Consider the following 19,239-nt stretch of genomic DNA (forward strand, 5'->3'; position numbering starts at 1 on the left):
TGATTGGATAGGTATTAGTAATCTGCTAGCTTAATCTGGCACTCTAATAAGATTTTACAACCAACTATCCATATGTGGGGAAGTTTGGTGGACTCACTCATCAGCACATTGACTCTTAAGCCTTACAGAAACCTGGCATGAACCAGTGAGGCACACTAGAGCCCACTTTCTCACATCACTGAAGGACCAGTATTGACAGAATTTACCTTGGATTTATCCTATCACAAAACCAGCCGAACCACAACATTCAGTGATCGCAAGAGCACATCAATGTCTCTTCAACATCCAGCCAGTGGTTTACGAGTGGACATAGTCATAATTCAACTGTTTAAAATTATCCAGACCACGGCCTAATTGATTTTATCCTGGTTATGAATCATCATAAGCATAAACCTCCATCCCTCATCATTCTGATGTACAGTATATGTAGTTTATAAATACAGTGTGCGTCAGATACTGTGTCATGGGCGGTGCTCTGAGGGGGCTAGCTAGCTGTAAGCTTGTTTATCTGTCTCCACAGGGGGATTGTGTGATCCTCTCCTGGGCGGTGTAGATAGGCCCTTGGGTGGCCTGGGGTAAACACGTTCTACAGGTAGGAACACCCTCATCCAGGACCTTATTCATTAACTCACAATCAGACAGACACACTGTCATGTGACCGCTCTAGTACAACTATAGACATTGTGTAATTAGCATGTGCCGCCTTCCAGAGAAATATCAGCACGTGGCCTATTCCAGAGGATGTCGGATTTGCACCGGATCCACTTGTCCAAACTGTCCCCTGTAATTCTTGATGGTTTTTTCATTGAATTGAGTAGGCCTATGTGACGGAATCCTGGTGGTTTCTATTGTGGGCGTGGAAATATTTCAACATTGTGTCTAGACGATAAAAGGCTACAACGATCACTTATGCTTGACTGACAAACGTATAGGCGTCCCCATAGGTCTAACACTTAAACTTAGGAAATGTTAGACGTCCCTCCTAATGAAAAGGCCCCTCATCATGCTGAGGTGAGCTGCTGGACTACGCACTTGCACTTGATATACGCTTATGGATGAGAAAGTGAACTTGCCATTTCCAAACAAATAGCTCAGTGGGGAATGGGGATTCCCTGCTTTGTGAGAGTTTCATTAAATAGGCCTAGGCACTATCATTTTTATTGCACATTTAATTAAAATGTCGCAAAGCTCAATTTCAATTAATTGGCACAAAACGTGCGTCAGAGCTTGCATAGCACAGGTAGTGGTCGCCTAAATTCACAGTAGTAAACTAGGCCTAATATATAGGCTAGCATGCGGATGGTGGATTAGGCATAATAGCCCAGCCTATGAATTCACTTCTAATTTACACACCATCCCTGTTCCCTTCTTACACAATTCATGCATCTCCGCTGGCATCCCCCACTAACCTCTCTCTCTTCCATCCTCTGTATTCCTTTAAAGCTCTTAAACCATTCTCCTAGCCCAATGCTTGTCCCAGAAGTGGCAATATATAGTAGTTTGGTCACTTATTTTGAGCAATTAAAAATATATATGCAGTGCCTTCAGAAAGGATTTTGTTGGGTTACAGCCTGAATTCAAAATGGATTGAAAAAATAAAAAATAAAAAATTATCACCCATCTACACACACATTATTTTTGAAATATTTGCTAATTTATTGGAAATTAAATACAGAAATATTTAATTGACATAAGTATTCACACCCCTTAGTCAATACTTTGTAGAAGCACCTTTGGCAACGATTACAGCTGTGAGTGTTTTGGGGTAAGTCTCTAAGAGCTTTGCACACATGGATTGTACAATATTTGCTGATTATTATTTTAAAAATTCTTCAAGCTCTGGCAAGATGATTGTTGATCATTTCTAGATAGCCATTTTCAAGTCTTGCCATAGATTTTCAAGGTGATTTAAGTTAAAACTGTAACTAGGCAACTCAGGAACATTCAATGTTGTCTTGGTAAGCAACTCCAGTGTAGATTTGGCCTTGTGTTTTTGGTTATTGTCCTGCTGAAAGGCTATTTGGTCTTCCAGTGTCTGTGGTAAGCAAACAGAACCAGGTTTTCCTCTAGGATTTTGCCTGTGCTTATAGCTGTATTCCGTTTATTTGTATCCTAAAAAACTCCCTGGTCCTTGCCGATGACAAGCATACCCATAACATGATGCAGCCACCACCATGCTTGAAAACATGAAGAGTTGTACTAAGTGATGTGTTGTGTTGCATTTTCCCCAAACATAACGCTCTATTTCTTAGCTATTTTTGTTGCAGTATTACTGTTGCAAACGATACATGTTTTGGAATATTTTTATTCTGTACAGGCTTCTTTTCACACTGTCATTTAGGTCAGTATTGTGGAGTAACTACAATGTTTTTGATCCATCCTCAGTTTTCTCATATCACTGCCATTAAACTCTGTAAATGTTTTAAATCCCCATTGGCCTCATGGTGAAATCCCTGAGCAGTTTCCTGTCTCTCCGGCAACTGAGTTAGGAAGGATGCCTGTATCTTTGTAGTGACTGGGTGTATTGATACACCATCCAATAAGTGTATGTGTGGGGTACAGATATGGGGTAGTCATTCAAAAATCATGTTAACCACTATTATTGAACATGGAATGAGTCCATGCAACTTATTATGTGATTTGTTAAGCACATTTCTACTCCTGAACTTATTTAGGCTTGCCATAACAAAGGGGTTGAATACTTATTGACTCAAGACATTTCAGCTTGACATTTTTTATTCATTTCAAAAATGTTCTAGCTACAAAATGTCACTGTGACATTATGGGGTATTGTGTGTGACACCAAATCTAAATGTAATAAAATGTTAATTCAGGCTGTAACACAACAAAATGTGGAAAGAGTAAAGGGGTGTGGCTTTCTGAAGACACAGTATTGCAATAAACGGGAATCCTCTGTTCTCCCTGCTCCCAAAATTTATGTTTACAATTAAATGTATTACATCAGAATGCCCAATGTTAGAATGTTTCCAATCAAATGTATGTATTAAGTTACAAAGTGTTCCTATCAGTCTAATTTGCATTAACATTATGATTGGATGATAGCTGTGATCAAATCCTCCGATCTCCCCGAGGTCATTAATGACAGAATGTTCAAATTTGAAGATTGTTGAAAGGCCAGTCTCTTTGGCAATGACAAGGAGTGGCAATGAGTGGAATGTTAGCTACAGCCAATCTCACTTTGTTAGGGTGACAGTTTGCACACAGTCATACTAACCTCCTCCACCACATTAGACAATCTAACATTTGCACACAGTCATGCTAGCAGACTTATAACGCCCTATAGCTGTGGTTCCCACCCTTTTCTATTCAGGGGACCACCAAATCACCTTCTAAAGCTCTTGAGGACCATCATTTGCAGAGTAACGTTATATTTTAATATAAAATATCTCAACGATCGAATTAAGAATCAATTTTATCAGTGAATGTAACAGATTATAAAACAGTTTGGATCCTGGATGCTGTTTGGGGGATGACAGGGAGTTGTTTATTCATCACAATCCCTGCCCACTCGGCACACATTGGTTGAATTATCGTTGTTTCTACGTCATTTCAACCACATTATGTTGAACCAATGTGGAATAGATGTTGAATGAACGTCTGTGCCCACTAGGTGGGTAATGCCTGTTAACCCTTGCACAGACAGGCTAACTGGCGTGACCCATGACCCATGACCCAGTTAAATAAAAATACATTTAAAGAACAGTTCCATTAAAATAGTCAGTGTGCATCCACTGTCCCACAGCCCAGCCAGGCAGTCCTAGCTAGCGTGTTGCTATGTGACCCAACTACCCAGCACAAAGAATGATATTAGTTTGGCTGTGTGACCTCCTTCTACTGACCTCAGACAAGCTAACATTACCTTAGTCATGCTATCATCTTTAACCCAGCACAGACAGGCTAACGTGTAGCTATATGACCCAGTAGGTTTAGCATTTATAGAATTCCCATGAGGCCTAATGCTCATTCATTAGTCTGCTGAGAGGTGGGGACATGCTACTCACACGCAAGCCTGGAGATCCTTAGACACATACACAGGCAAGGACGCATGCACGCACATACACACTACCCCACACACACAATATGGTGTAAAGAATTAAAGATGCATGTCTTGGACATGTGTTTCAGTTTCAACCCACTGGAGTGATACAGTCATTATTGTAGAGATACATAATTACTTTCCCAGCTACCAGGAATAGAAATATAGAAACTGCTAACAACGGTTCAGAGGTTATTCTGTGCAGATGTTGTTTTGTAAGAAGTCAGTAAAGAAAGTATAATTTTTATGGCACTAATACGCTCTGCCCACGATAGCGGACCTTTAATCAACGAAACCTATTATTTTATCCAGACACTCCAACAGCACTCAATCAACAAAAGCAATGTTATTATCAGGAAGAAATAGACATCAATGGTATTTAAATAAATAAATTGATTATTCAAAATTGATTAAAAGCAAACTTTCTTAATTACTTTTTGAATCCAAACAAATGTTCTTGATAAGAACCTCAGCACTTAAGATAAGAACCTCAACACTTCCATGTCCTGTAATTTCACAGTGATGTGGCCGAAGGAAGAAGGAAACCACACACTGCTCTTGATAGTATCACCGATATTTAACAAGCTTACATATCGGCCACACGGCCGACACAGTAATGTTGCCGAAAGTGACCCGGTATATTTTCAAATCCCACTGACTTTCTGTCTGGCCTCCAGAGACTGTTCTGATTTTGTGGGATCCTTGAGATGCTGAGGGTGAATGAATAAGAGGACCGCTGCATAAAGGGATGGATATTGGAGACACATATTTCCCTCAGATTACACAGACCCACAAAAGAATTCGAAAACAAACCCGATTTTGATAAACTCACAAGTCTACTGGGTGAAATACCTGTTAATAGACCTGTTATCACAAGAAAAGGGCAACCAGTGAAGAACAAACACCATTGTAAATATAACCAATATTAATGCTTATTTATTTTCCCTTTGGCAACTTTAACCATTTGTACATCGTTATCAACACGGTATATATACAGTGGAAGTCTGATGTTTACATACACCTTAGCCAAATACATTTAAACTCCATTTAATCCTAGTAACAATTCCCTGTCTTAGGTCAGGTAGGATCACCATTTATTTTAAGAATGTGAAATGTCAGAATAATAGTGGAGAGAATGATTTCAGCTTTTATTTCTTTCATCACATTCCCAGTTGGTCAGAAGTTTATATAAACTGAATTAGTATTTGGTAGAATTGCCTTTAAATTGTTTAACTTGGGTCAAAGGTTTCAGGTAGCCTTCCACAAGCTTCCCACAATAAGTTGGGTGAATTTTGGCCCATTCCTCCTGACAGAGCTGGTGTACCTGAGTCAGGTTTGTAGTCCTCCTTGCTCGCACAAGCTTTTTCAGTTCTGCCCCAAATTTTTCTATGGGATTGAGGTCAGGGCTTTGTGATGGCCAGGTACCTGCCTCAGGTTTGTATGCCTCTTTGCTTGCACACGCTGTCCCTCCTGCAGTGCACCAGTCCATCCTGCAGCAAAGCACCCCCACAACATGATGCTGCCACCCCCATGCTTCACAGTTGGGATGGTGTTCTTCAGCTTGCATGCAAGCATCCCCCTTTTCTCTCTGAACATAACGATGGTCATTATGGCCAAACAGATCTATTTTTGTTTCAGCAGACCAGAGGACATTTCTCCCCAAATTACGATCTTTGTCCCCACGTGCAGTTGCAAAAACATAGTCTGTTTTTTTTTCTGGCAGTTTTGGAGCAGTGGCTTCTTCCTTGCTGAGTGGCCTTTCAGGTTATGTCGATATAGGACTCGTTTTACTGTGGATATAGATGCTTTTGTACCTGTTTCCTCCAGAATCTTCACAAGGTCATTTGCTGTTGTTCAGGGATTGATTTGCACTTTTCGCACCACAGTATGTTAATTTCTAGGAGACAGAATGCGTCTCCTTCCTTAGTGGTATGACGGCTGCGTGGTCCTATGTGTTTATACTTGCGTACTCTTGTTTGTACAGATGAATGTGGTACCTTCTGGCGTTTGGAATTGGATTTTCCCATGATGTCAAGCAAAGAGGCACTGAGTTTGAAGGTAGGCCTTGAAATACATCCACAGGTACACCTCCAATTGACTCAAATGATGTCAATTAGCCTATCAGAAGCTTCTAAAGCTATGACATCATTTTCTGGAATTTTCTAAGCTGTTTAAAAGCACAGTCAACTTAGTGTATGTAAACTTCTGACCCACTGGAATTGTTATAAGTGAAATAATATGTCTGTCAACAATTGTTGGAAAGATTACTTGTGTCATGCACAAAGTTGATGTCCTAACCAGAAATCTGTGAAGTGGTTGAAAAACGAGTTTTAAGGACTCCAACCTAAGTATATGTAAACTTACGACTTCAACTGTACATTCAGCAATGACTACGTTCTATAGCCAACTGAAGAAGTTGAACTATAACAATTTAAATGCATTATTTTGTTTGATTAGCCTAAGTGTATGTAATCTTCCGACTTCAACTGTACATATATGACATTTGTAATGTCTTTAGTCTTTTGGAACTTCTGTGAGTGTAATGTTTACTGTTAATTTGTATTGTTTATTTCACTTTTGTATATTATCTACTTCACTTGCTTTGGCAACGTTAACATATGTTTCCCATGCCAATAAAGCCCCTTGAATTTAATTTAATTGGATAAAGGGAGGGGGTTCCCGGGGAAATGGTTACACTGAGAGCCAGGGAGCGTGCCATCCCTCTATAATTTAATCACATTTGGCTGTCTCACTGTCCTCATCCTGCACAGCAAAGCACGTTAGGCACCGCAGTGAGACATACAGTCTTTATATCTCTCTCTCTCTCTCTCGCTCTCGCTCTCGCTCTCGCTCTCGCTCTCGCTCTCGCTCTCTCTCTCTCTCTCTCGCTCTCGCTCTCGCTCTCACTCTCTCTCGTACAGGGTTGGGTAGTAACTGATTACACATTGTAATCAGATTACACTAACTTTTGAAAAATGAGATGATTACTTCTTGGATTACTTTTAAATTCAGAATGGATACATTATGTCACCTTTCTGTTTCCCCAATGACATTCAATTCAGCGTTGAAAAAAGGCGCACGTTTAAGTTTGCTCCACCTGAGCGAGTCTGACCACAAGTCAGAGATCACTATGATGACACACCACGTGTTTAAAGGATCCTTCTTTCTTCTTCTAATGCCTCTTAAAGGGAAAGTAAATTTAAAAAATACTGAAAGTAATCCAAATATGTTAATGAGTTTGGGTCATCAAAAAGTTGCGTTACTGATTACAATATTGGACAGGTACTGTAACTAGTAACTGTAAGAGATTACATCTATAAAGAACCCTACCCACCTCTGCACACAAACCATCACACTGAACACGGTCTCATGATAAGCAATACCTTTCCTTTCTCATCCAGTAACCTGAAAATTCTCCAGAACATCCTTTCAACATGCGGCAGGTCTCCTCACAATGACAAGCAATGACAAGAAAACACTACTTTTCTCTGGAACCCATTAGATTCCCATTTCTACATTTACAGACATTTGTAGACATAATTATCACTTTCTTCATTATTCAAAAACAAAAGGCAATTGTTGTTAGAACATCCGTCGAACAAAAATAGGACTGACAGTTCATTTTCTCTCAGAGCTTTGTTGTTAAGGTCTGTTTTCTTCACCCTGATAAACAGATTGCAGCGCTTCAGCCTTCTGCTCTGTGCCATGGTGGAGATCACCAGCCCAGACTATACATCAGCATGTTGTTTTCCCACATGCGAGCCAGAGAAGGTGTGTAGGAGGAATTGAGCCCAAAAGGACAGGGACGTATGTGTGAACAGTCTGGTGTGTGTGTGTGTGCGTGTGCGTGTGTGTGTCTGTGAATGTGTGTGTGGGACTTCGTGAGCCCGGACAGTTGTGGCTAAGTCACGAGAACAGGAACTTCTTGCCAGTGTGCGTTTATATGAGAATTAATAGTATTGTGCATTTAAATATAATAATGTAATACATCATATGTAATTTTAGGAAGATTTCTAACAACAAGACAACACACTGATTTTGCCAAAATAAAAATAGCATAATAGAAAAAGACTGGAGTTAAAGTACGGAAAGCTTTGTACCACCAAACAACTTATTCCCATAAACTGCATAATGTTGAGGGACAACCCATTCATTACAAGCAGAGCGTATGTCTCCCATTTGTTATTATTAGTTAGCCATTTGTGTGGATTCAAAACAATGCAACACTGCCTCTGAAATGTAACATTTCCTTTCAAAGTTAGCTGTATGCTATAGAATTATAACAATATAGAGCAGTCAAAGGGCAAAACAATATCTGCAACGAAATAAAAAGTGAATATCAACTATATCAAAATCCAGCCAAAAGTTAAAAATATCCAAAAGCAGTGCAACACTGTACTTGCCATTCAATCAAACAACTTAGCTAAACAAAGCTTGGCATCATGGCTTCCAAACCAAAGCACATTATGCAGAGAGTACACATATTTCTATAAATATTCAAAATATCTATAAAATATCTGTAATACCTGAAACTCAAGCATTTCAAGGAAGGGGATTTTTGTAATACTGCATAGTTCACTATCCTACCTAACAAATATCCTCCTCTCAATTTTATAGCTATAAGTCTCTTTTGACAATTTACTCCTATCAAACTCACTTAATATTGACAGAAGCCAAAGTGCTCACACGAAGAAGGAAAGAAGAGTAACCCACCAGTCTCAAAATGCAGTCTTCTCTCAAACTTTTTTATGCTCCAGTAAGTCTGTCCTCCTTTCTTTTTTGCTCTCTTTCTTTCTCTCTCTCTACTTCTCTTTTTCTCTCACTCGTTCTTTTCCCCTCATACACTCATAGTGCTCCCTACAAACTTCTCCTCTCCTCCTGTATGCAAATAATTTTTATGACTTGAGAGTCGGCTGGAGACAAGGGAACAAGGGAGAGAGAGAGGAGAGGGAAGAGACCGAGCAAGGGAGAGGGAAGGAGGAGAAGAGATAAATGGTTGAAGGCAGACGACCAATGGGCCTGGAGATTAATGGAAAAAAAGGAATGAGGGCAGCACCAATGAGGCAAAGCGAAGGGGCGAGAAAGAGATGGAGGGAGGAGAGGCAGGGAAGGAAACGATGGTGAGAGTGCACAGCCGAGAGGAGAGACAGCGGAAGAAAGAGTGGAGTGGCAGACAGAGAGAGAGAGAGGGGAAAAGAGAAGCAAAGGACATGCATGGCAGGGGCTAGCTACCCCACTGTGACGGAGGGACTGCAGCAAAGGAGAGAACAGAAGAGAAGGGAGAGAAGGAGAAGTGTGTGGCTTACCGTAGTGTTACTGGCATCCTCAGACATCCACGCAGACAGACTCCTCACCCTGTGAGACGCACACGGCACAGCACACCGTACCGAGATTGATGAATACCAAAAACATCAAAGAAGAACGCCAAGCCGCCTGGTACCCTAAAGCAAGTGTGCGTCTGTGAGTGTATGTATGTGTGAGAGCGTGTGCTTGCTGGGAAGAGAAAGAAAGGGTTGAGGAAGACTAAAAATACTGTCACTTCTCTCTGTTCCAGCCTGAATTTGTTCTCTCGCTCTCGCTCTCTGTATATGTATGTATATGAGTAGAACATGTATCCCTGTTTCTCTACCTCTCCCACAATCTAGCTCTACTACTCTCTCTCTCTCTCTCTTTCTCTTTCTGCCTCTCTCTCGCTCCTACAACTATTCAGGATTGCAGACTGTCTGCTCCCAGCGTCAGTTCTTCCCACGGGCCCTGGGTCTCAGGAGGGAGGGAGGGAGGGGGGGACAAGTCTGTGGTTCAGCTGTAAGGGGAACCTTGAGCAGTAAGATGGTAGAATATAGAGGAAGGCTGCTGAATTGTAGTTCACACAGTTAATTAAGGCTGTTTTCCAGGCTGGGCTTTAAAATGAACTATGTTGAGCAGCAGCATGGTGGAGGAGACAAGATAAATCACTTGGGAAGCAGGCTAGCCTTGTTCTCAGCCAATACAGGGAGTCAGGAGAACCTATTGGCCCAAACCGAGGACATATTTACAGTATAATCATGTCCTGTCGTAGAGTGCTGACATTCATAGCCACTCTTGTGTGAATGAAAAGTGAATAACAGTACATGAATTTTCATATTTACCCAGATATGCAAATGAAGGTATGCTAATTTGGTCCCTGAGACATCACCATAATTAGATTAGAAATGAGATTCATTTCATACCGGCAGAAGTGCTAATTCGACTGGTGAGTTTGAATGAATTGCCAAAGTAGCTATTAGTAAAAAGGATTCCTAAAGGGTTCTTCGGCTGTCCCCATAGGAGAACCCTTTATGGTTCCAGGTAGAACCCTTTTCGCTTCCATGCAGAACTCCTTTGGGCTCCATGTAAGACCCTCTGTGGAAAGGGATCTACATGGATCTCAAAAGGGTTCTACCTGGAACCAAAATTGATTCTTCAAAGGGTCCTCCTATGGGGACAGCCGAAGAACCCTTTTAGGTTCAAAGCACCTTTTTTTCTAAGAGTGTAGCTTGGGACAACAACAGAGTGGTAATACCACGAGAGAACATAGGCTGGATATTATTCCATTCATTTTTTTTCCACCAATCTTTACATTGTTCATATTCAAAAGAATAGTTTTAGGAAAATACACGAGGACAAGAGAAAATAAGAAAACATACTAAATATTTTGCTCTTTGAGTATAGCCTATCTACAGTATGATAGATTAATCTAATATTCTGTTTTGATCACCAAAATAACAATTAACAAATCATACATTTAGTAGAATCAACAAGCAGAGAGCTTTCTTTAGTAATGCTGCCAGGCTAGCAGTGAGTGACTAGGCATGATAAGTACTCCAGTGGATTGGGACATGGGAGCCCTGAGGGGACTCAGTATTATCATTTCAAATTCGTATTTGGGTATGTTAATGCCAATCAAGCACAATTAATTTACTTTGCAGTCAGGGGTCATAAACAAATAAACAAAAATTTAAAATAATGTGTGTTTTAAAAATAACAATTTATTTGACTGAAATAATAAGAAAATCATCAGATCAAATCATGAATGTTTAAATTAATTTATAAAGCAACCAACAGCTTTATATTTTCAACCCCTTCCGTGCGCTGGAGGCTAGTGAAAGCTTCAAATTGAGGACAGTTAACCAGCATCTCGTCATTGAGTTGTAGGTTATAATTGGTAGATTGTGTGCTTTGCTGTCAGATAAGGAGATCTTTCTCCTAGTGACCCGTGCATTTCAGTATTCCCGGGTACTGTAGGCTGTACAGTAGTTCCCTCTCACGTCGCAGTAAGTCCCTCTCACCAGAGACAGGAGGCGGCGGCAGACAGCTCCAGGTGCTGAAAAGAACAGAAGGGAATACGAGGGAGAAACCTGCGGCAAATCACCACGTCAAACTCAAGCCGTGGAATGATGGTAAGAGGAGGACGAGAAAGAAATAGCGGACAGCACACACACGAGAGGCGGGATAGAGCTGGAGACTTGAGCGGGTGAGACGAGTGGAGTAACAGTCAAACCCGAGCCAGTAGATTTCACGCGCACAAAGGCAGCTGGACCCAAATCCCTCCCGTAATCACGTTAATGAGATTAATCAGCAAATTAGCAGCAGTCAAATGTCAGAACGGGCCGTGGAAAGCCGAAGAGAGAGTAATTAACGGAGCCCAGTGACGGCGAAAGCGCCTCCATCAGAAAAGAAGTGGCGGATATCCCCTAATTCTTACTCTAACGGGACAGGGTGGGTGTTGTGCTAGACGAAGTAGCCCAATTAATCCCCCCAAAAGTAGGTCAAGTTGTGAACAGCACACCTAGCCTCCAAAAAACAGTTCAATAAATGAAAATAAAACCCCAAACCGGAAATAACCCCAGTGATAAATTAATATTGCAGTTCCCTAAAGGGCATGGTCAGTGGCGTAGCCCAGTTAAGCGGGCCTCTGCAAGGTCAAGGCTGTTTTTAGAGCTCAGGGATTCTTGAAAGAAGGGACAGTCTCAAATAGTTGTCTTAATATTATCAACATTTGAAATATATGTTTTGATAGACCGAAGTATCAGTCAAGGAACAACCTCCCCCAAAACATTTTGTCATGAAGTGCAACTAACTGGATTTATGTCAACTCCATCAGACACCATAAAAGGCATTTTATTTTTTTACAGTTATTGTCCAACAATTGTTTAAAAGCCTTGGTTGTTATATTATTCAAATATGTAATACAAATCTTCAAACATATCTATTTTTTTGGTTTTATACTGTATCACTATTAAATACTTCAGGGCTAATTTCGTTAGTATTTTGGCATGTTTTCTAGATTTAGAACATAAAACATGTATAATGCAAACCTTATCACTCAGATATAGCACAGCAAATACTCAAATTGTTTAAGTGTATGTTGCAGAACAGTGATTATAGTATTTGTTCACAATATTGACCAAAAGAACGATTTTACGGGGGTCACCCATCAATTACAGAGTTCCTACTGAAAACAGACAGATTTTTCCCTCTAAAAATGCAATTAAATGTAGCATACAGTACCAGTCAAAAGTTTGAACACACCTACTCATTCAAGGGTTTTTCTTTATTTTTAATATTTTCTATATTGTAGAATAATAGTGAAGACATCAAAACTATGAAATAACTAATAAATAATAATGTATTTTATATTTGAGATTCTTCAAAGTAGCCACCCTTTGCCTTGATGACAGCTTTGCACACTTTGGCATTCTCTCAACCAGCTTCATGAGGTTGTCACCTGGAATGCATTTCAATTAACAGGTGTGCCTTGTTAAAAGTTAATTTGTGAAATTTATTTCCTTCTAAATGCATTTGAGCCAATCAGTTGTGTTGTGACATGGAAGGGGTGGGAAAAGACCAAGTCTCTATTATGGTGAGAACAGCTCAAATAAGCAAAGATAAATGAAGGTCATTCAATCTGGAAAATTTCAAGAACTTTGAAAGTTTCTTCAAGTGCAGTCACAAAACCACCAAGAACTATGATGTAACTGGCTCTCAGGAAAGGAAAACCCAGAATTACCTCTGATGCAGAGGATACGTTCATTAGAGTTACCAGCCTCAGATTGCAGCCCAAATAAATGCTTCACAGAGTTCAAGTAACAGAGACATCTCAACATCAACTGTTCAGAGGAGACTGCGTGAATCAGGCCTTCATGGCTGAATTGCTGCAAAGAAACCACTACTAAAGGACACCAATAAGAAGAGACTTGCTTGGGTCAAGAAATACGTGCAATGGACATTAGACCGGTAAAATCTGTCCTTTGGTCTGATGAGTCCAAATGACCCAAAACACACTTCCAGGCTGTGTAAGGGCTATTTGATCAAGAAGGAGAGTGATGGAGTGCTGCATCAGATGACCTGGCCTCCACAATCACCCGACCTCAACCCAATTTAGGTGGTTTTGGATGAGTTGGACTGCAGAGCGAAGGATAAACAGCCAACAAGAGATCTGCATATGTGGGAACTCCTTCAAGACTGTTGGAAAAGCATTCCTCATGAAGCTGGTTGAGAGGATGCCGAAGTGTGCAAAGCTGTTATCAAGGAAAAGGGTGGCTACTTTGAAGAATCTCAAAAATAAAATATATTTGGACTTGTTTACACTTTTTTGGTTACTACATGATTCCATATGTGTTATTTCACAGTTTTGATATCTTCACTATTATGTAGAAAATAGTCAAAATTAAGAAAAACTATTGAATGAGTAGGTATGTATAAACTTTTGACTGGTACTGTCAATGAAACATAGTGAAGCTGTCAAGTCCTGACCTTAGTTCTTTTTTTATGTCTCTATTTCAGTTTGGTCAGGGCGTGAGTTGGGGTGGGCATTCTATGTGTTGTTCTATGTTTTTGTATTTCTGTGTTTGGCCTGGTATGGTTCCCAATCAGAGGCAGCTGTTTTTCGTTGTCTCTGATTGAGAACCATACTTAGGCAGCCTGTTTTCCCACTATGATTTGTGGGTAGTTGTTTCCTGCTTTGTGTTTTTGTCACCTAATCGGACTGTTTTGGTTTTGTCGTGGTTTCTCCTTTGTTATTTTTGTGTTCAGTTTAATAAATTATAACATGAACACTTACCACGCTGCGCATTGGTCCTATCCTTCATACTCCTCCTCAGAAGAGGAGGAAAACCGTTACAGAAGCCCCAAAATTGCCCTCGCTAGAAGCCTGTGTTTCAGACATAAGGAAGTGGATGGCTGCAAACTTTCTACTTTTAAACTCTGACAAAACAGAGATGCTTGTTCTAGGTCCCAAGAAACAAAGAGACAATTAATCTTAATGGTTGTACAGTCGTCTCAAATAAAACTGTGAAGGACCTCGGTGTTACTCTGGACCCTGATCTCTCTTTTGAAGAACATATCAAAACTGTTTCAAGGACAGCTTTTTTCCATCTACGTAACACTGCAAAAATCAGAAACTTTCTGTCCAAAAATGATGCAGAAAAATTAATCCATGCTTTTGTTACTTCTAGGTTAGACTACTGCAATGCTCTACTTTCCGGCTACCTGGACAAAGCACTAAATTAACTTCAGTTAAACTTCAAAATATTTGATCATATTACTCCAGTGCTAGCCTCCCTACAATGGCTTCCTGTTAAGGCAAGGGCTGATTTCAAGGTTTTACTACTAACCTACAAAGCATTACATGGGCTTGCTCGTACCTATCTTTACGATTTGGTACTGCCGTACATACCTAAACGTACGCTAAGGTCACAAGACGCAGGCCTCCTAATTGTCCCTAGAATTTCTAATCAAACAGCTGGAGGCAGGGCTTTCTCCTATAGAGCTCCATTTTTATGGAATGCTCTGCCTACCCATGTGAGAGACGCAGACTCGGTCTCAACCTTTAAGTCTTTACTGAAGACTCATCTATCTCTTCAGTGGGTCATATGATTGAGTGTAGTCTGGCCCAGGAGTGTGAAGGTGAACTGAAAGGCTCTGGAGCAACAAACCACCCTTGCTATCTCTGCCTGGCCGGTTCCTCTCTCTCCACTGGGATTCTCTGCCTCTAACCCTATTACAGAGACTGAGTCACTGGCTTACTGGTGCTCTTTCATGCCGTCCCTAGGAGGGGTGCGTCACTTGAGTGGGTTGAGTCACTGACGTGATCTTCCTGTCTGGGTTGGCGCCCCCCCTTGGGGTGGGGTTATATCCTTCCTGTTTGGCCCTGTCCGGGTGTATCATCGGATGGGGCCACAGTGTCTCCTGATCCCTCCTGTCTCAGCCTCCAGTATTTTATGCTGCAGTAGTTTATGTGCCGGGGGGCTAGGGTCAGTTTGTTATATCTGGAGTACTTTTCCTGTCTTATCCGGTGTCCTGTGTGAATTTAATATGCTCTCTCTAATTCTCTCTTTCTTTCTCTCTCTCTCTCGGAGGACCTGAGCACTAGGACCATGCCTCAGGACTACCTGACATGATGACTCCTTGCTGTCCCCAGTCCACCTGGCCGTGCTGCTGGTCCAGTCTCAACTGTTCTGCCTGCAGCTATGGAACCCTGACCTGTTCACCGGACATGCTACCTGTCCCAGACCTGCTGTTTTCAACTCTCTAGAGACAGCAGGAGCGGTAGAGATACTCTTAATGATCGGCTATGAAAAGCCAACTGACATTTACTCCTGAGGTGCTGACCTGCTGCACCCTCGACAACTACTGTGATTATTATTATTTGACCATGCTGGTCATTTATGAACATTTGAACATCTTGGCCATGTTCTGTTATAATCTCCACCCGGCACAGTCAGAAGAGGACTGGCCACCCCTCATAGCCTGGTTCCTCTCTAGGTTTCTTCCTAGGTTTTGGCCTTTCTAGGGAGTTTTTCCTAGCACAGTGCTTACTCACCTGCATTGCTTGCTGTTTGGGGTTTTAGGCTGGGTTTCTGTTCAGCATTTTGAGATATCAGCTGATGTAAGAAGGGCTATATAAATACATTTGATTTGATTTGATTACTGTATTTCAACCAGAGTGCTGTCAATTTTGTTCCTAGGGCAACTCTGCCCTGGGGATAGAAGGAATATGTTTGGCTTGCTCAAAGGTCAATTGTTGGATTTGCCAGATTCAGTTATCGCATTCGCAGCACTATTGCTTGCTACTACGAACCTAACAACGGGTAAGCTACTTAATGTTACTTTTACAAATACTTATTTTTAGGTAGCAACCACCTTACAGTGCTAAATATGCCCTGACTTATACAACAATAATAACAACCAGTGTCAAACAACAGTAGCAATAGCTAGCTGACGTTAGCTAGCTAGGTGGGTCGTCAATCCATGTAGCTAACTCACTAGCTTGCTAGATAACTATCTGTTAGTCAGGGCAGCTTGCAACATCAGTAAGAAGCTTGTTTTTTTGTGACAGATAATCATACAGCTTGCTACCTAGCTTGTTGTGTAACGTTAGTTCATAGCTAGCTGGATGGGTCGTCAATCTAGCTAGTGAGTTACTAACTGACTACCTAGCTAGATACAGTGCCTTGCGAAAGTATTCGGCCCCCTTGAACTTTGCGACCTTTTGCCACATTTCAGGCTTCAAACATGAAGCTATAAAACTTATATGTATATATATATAATATTTTTTTGTGAAGAATCAACAACAAGTGGGACACAATCATGAAGTGGAACGACATTTATTGGATATTTCAAACTTTTTTAACAAATCAAAAACTGAAAAATTGGGCGTGCAAAATTATTCAGCCCCCTTAAGTTAATACTTTGTAGCGCCACCTTTTGCTGCGATTACAGCTGTAATTCGCTTGGGGTATGTCTCTATCAGTTTTGCACATCGAGAGACTGAATTTCTTTCCCATTCCTCCTTGCAAAACAGCTCGAGCTCAGTGAGGTTGGATGGAGAGCATTTGTGAACAGCAGTTTTCAGTTCTTTCCACAGATTCTCGATTGGATTCAGGTCTGGACTTTGACTTGGCCATTCTAACACCTGGATATGTTTATTTTTGAACCATTCCATTGTAGATTTTGCTTTATGTTTTGGATCATTGTCTTGTTGGAAGACAAATCTCCGTCCCAGTCTCAGGTCTTTTGCAGACTCCATCAGGTTTTCTTCCAGAATGGTCCTGTATTTGGCTCCATCCATCTTCCCATCAATTTTAACCATCTTCCCTGTCCCTGCTGAAGAAAAGCAGGCCCAAACCATGATGCTGCCACCACCATGTTTGACAGTGGGGATGTTGTGTTCAGGGTGATGAGCTGTGTTGCTTTTACGCCAAACATAACGTCTTGCATTGTTGCCAAAAAGTTAAATTTTGGTTTCATCTGACCAGAGCACCTTCTTCCACATGTTTGGTGTGTCTCCCAGGTGGCTTGTGGCCAACTTTAAACAACACTTTTTATGGATATCTTTAAGAAATGGCTTTCTTCTTGCCACTCTTCCATAAAGGTCAGCTTTGTGCAATATACGACTGATTGTTGTCCTATGGACAGAGTCTCCCACCTCAGCTGTAGATCTCTGCAGTTCATCCAGAGTGATCATGGGCCTCTTGGCTGCATCTCTGATCAGTCTTCTCCTTGTATGAGCTGAAAGTTTAGAGGGACGGCCAGGTCTTGGTAGATTTGCAGTGGTCTGATACTCCTTCCATTTCAATATTATCGCTTGCACAGTGCTCCTTGGGATGTTTAAAGCTTGGGAAATCTTTTTGTATCCAAATCCGGCTTTAAACTTCTTCACAACAGTATCTCGGACCTGCCTGGTGTGTTCCTTGTTCTTCATGATGCTCTCTGCGCTTTTAACGGACCTCTGAGACTATCACAGTGCAGGTGCATTTATACGGAGACTTGATTACACACAGGTGGATTGTATTTATCATCATTAGTCATTTAGGTCAACATTGGATCATTCAGAGATCCTCACTGAACTTCTGGAGAGAGTTTGCTGCACTGAAAGTAAAGGGGCTGAATAATTTTGCACGCCCAATTTTTCAGTTTTTGATTTGTTAAAAAAGTTTGAAATATCCAATAAATGTCGTTCCACTTCATGATTGTGTCCCACTTGTTGTTGATTCTTCACAAAAAAATACAGTTTTATATCTTTATGTTTGAAGCCTGAAATGTGGCAAAAGGTCGCAAAGTTCAAGGGGGCCGAATACTTTCGCAAGGCACTGTAACGAGATGTTAGCCAGGGCAGCTTGCAACATCAGTAAGAAGCTTGCTGTGAAACATTAGTTTTTGCAACTAATAAGCCAGCTAGCTTGATGCAAAGTCTTTGAACAACAGTTGAACAGTTCTGCATAGCTAGCTACATCAAAAGTCAGTCTTTCCGCTATAGTAGTTTAGCTGTGGCGCTAAATTGCTGTTGCCACTCCCAAAAATATGATTTTATAAAAATTGGGGGGAGGGAAAACGATCCCTCAATCGACATCGAAATTATTAAAACCAAATCGAAACTGTGTTGAAATTGACGCCTTATAAAACCTAACGGATGCTCACATTTATCTTGGGACAGTCTTTATTCATAGTGTAGTTATAGCAGATAGTGTCTTCTATTCAGTATATTTCAGCCTCAAGATCAGCATTATCTCAGTGATTTAAGTGTGCATAAGTGAGGCCAACAAAGTTTATTGAGTTCTACCATCTGTCTCATCTTGTCAAACCAGTGTATAGCTAGCTAGCTTGAGGGGAGAGTTGGTATGAGCAGTAAAATGGCAAAATGCCTATAATATTATACAGTTGAAGTCAGAAGTTTACATACACCTTAGCCAAATGCATTTAAATTCAGTTTCTCACAATTCCTGACATTTACTCCTATTAAAACTTCCCTGTCTTATGTCAATTAGGATCACCACTTTATTTTAAGAATGTGAAATGTCAGAATAATAGTAGGGAGAAGGATTTATTTCAGCTTTTATGTCTTTCATCACATTCCCAGTGGGTCAGAAGTTTATATAAACTGAATTAGTATTTGGTAGCATTGCCTTTAAACTGTTTAACTTTGGTCTAACATTTCAAGGTAGCCTTCCACAAGCTTCCCACAATAAGTTGGGTGAATTTTGTCCCATTCCTTCTGACAGAGCTATTATAACTGAGTCAGGTTTGTAGGCTTCCTTGCTCGCACATGCTTTTTTAGTTCTGCCCACACATTTTCTACGAGATTGAGGTCAGGGCTTTGTGATGGCCACTCCAATACCTTGACTTTGTTGTCCTTAAGCCATTTTGCCACAACTTTGGAAGTA

At 40.8% G+C, this 19,239-nt stretch overlaps 1 protein-coding gene and 1 long non-coding RNA gene across 8 annotated transcripts in view; one reads left to right on the forward strand and one right to left on the reverse strand.

The window, feature by feature from the left end:
- LOC110505383 (myelin transcription factor 1-like protein) overlaps positions 1-9,976 on the reverse strand; it is a 144,257-nt gene extending 134,281 nt beyond the window's left edge. For 6 of the 7 annotated variants that reach the window (XR_016491910.1, XM_090220651.1, XM_090220650.1 and 3 more), the window contains exon 1: positions 8,771-8,986. The gene's annotated coding sequence lies outside the window, so the exon portion shown is untranslated. Of the gene's footprint in view, positions 1-8,770; positions 8,987-9,363 lie in introns of those variants that run through there. The other variant, XM_036962448.2, reaches the window with a different exon arrangement.
- LOC149972076 (uncharacterized) lies at positions 8,999-15,999 on the forward strand. Its single transcript, XR_016491911.1, has 2 exons — positions 8,999-9,493; positions 15,436-15,999. It is a non-coding gene; the product is annotated as an uncharacterized LOC149972076 (long non-coding RNA).
- Positions 16,000-19,239: the final 3,240 nt, after the last annotated feature.

This window comes from Oncorhynchus mykiss, chromosome 25, assembly GCF_057628025.1.
Source record: "Oncorhynchus mykiss isolate SJ-2025 chromosome 25, ASM5762802v1, whole genome shotgun sequence".
Classification (NCBI taxonomy): domain Eukaryota; kingdom Metazoa; phylum Chordata; class Actinopteri; order Salmoniformes; family Salmonidae; genus Oncorhynchus; species Oncorhynchus mykiss.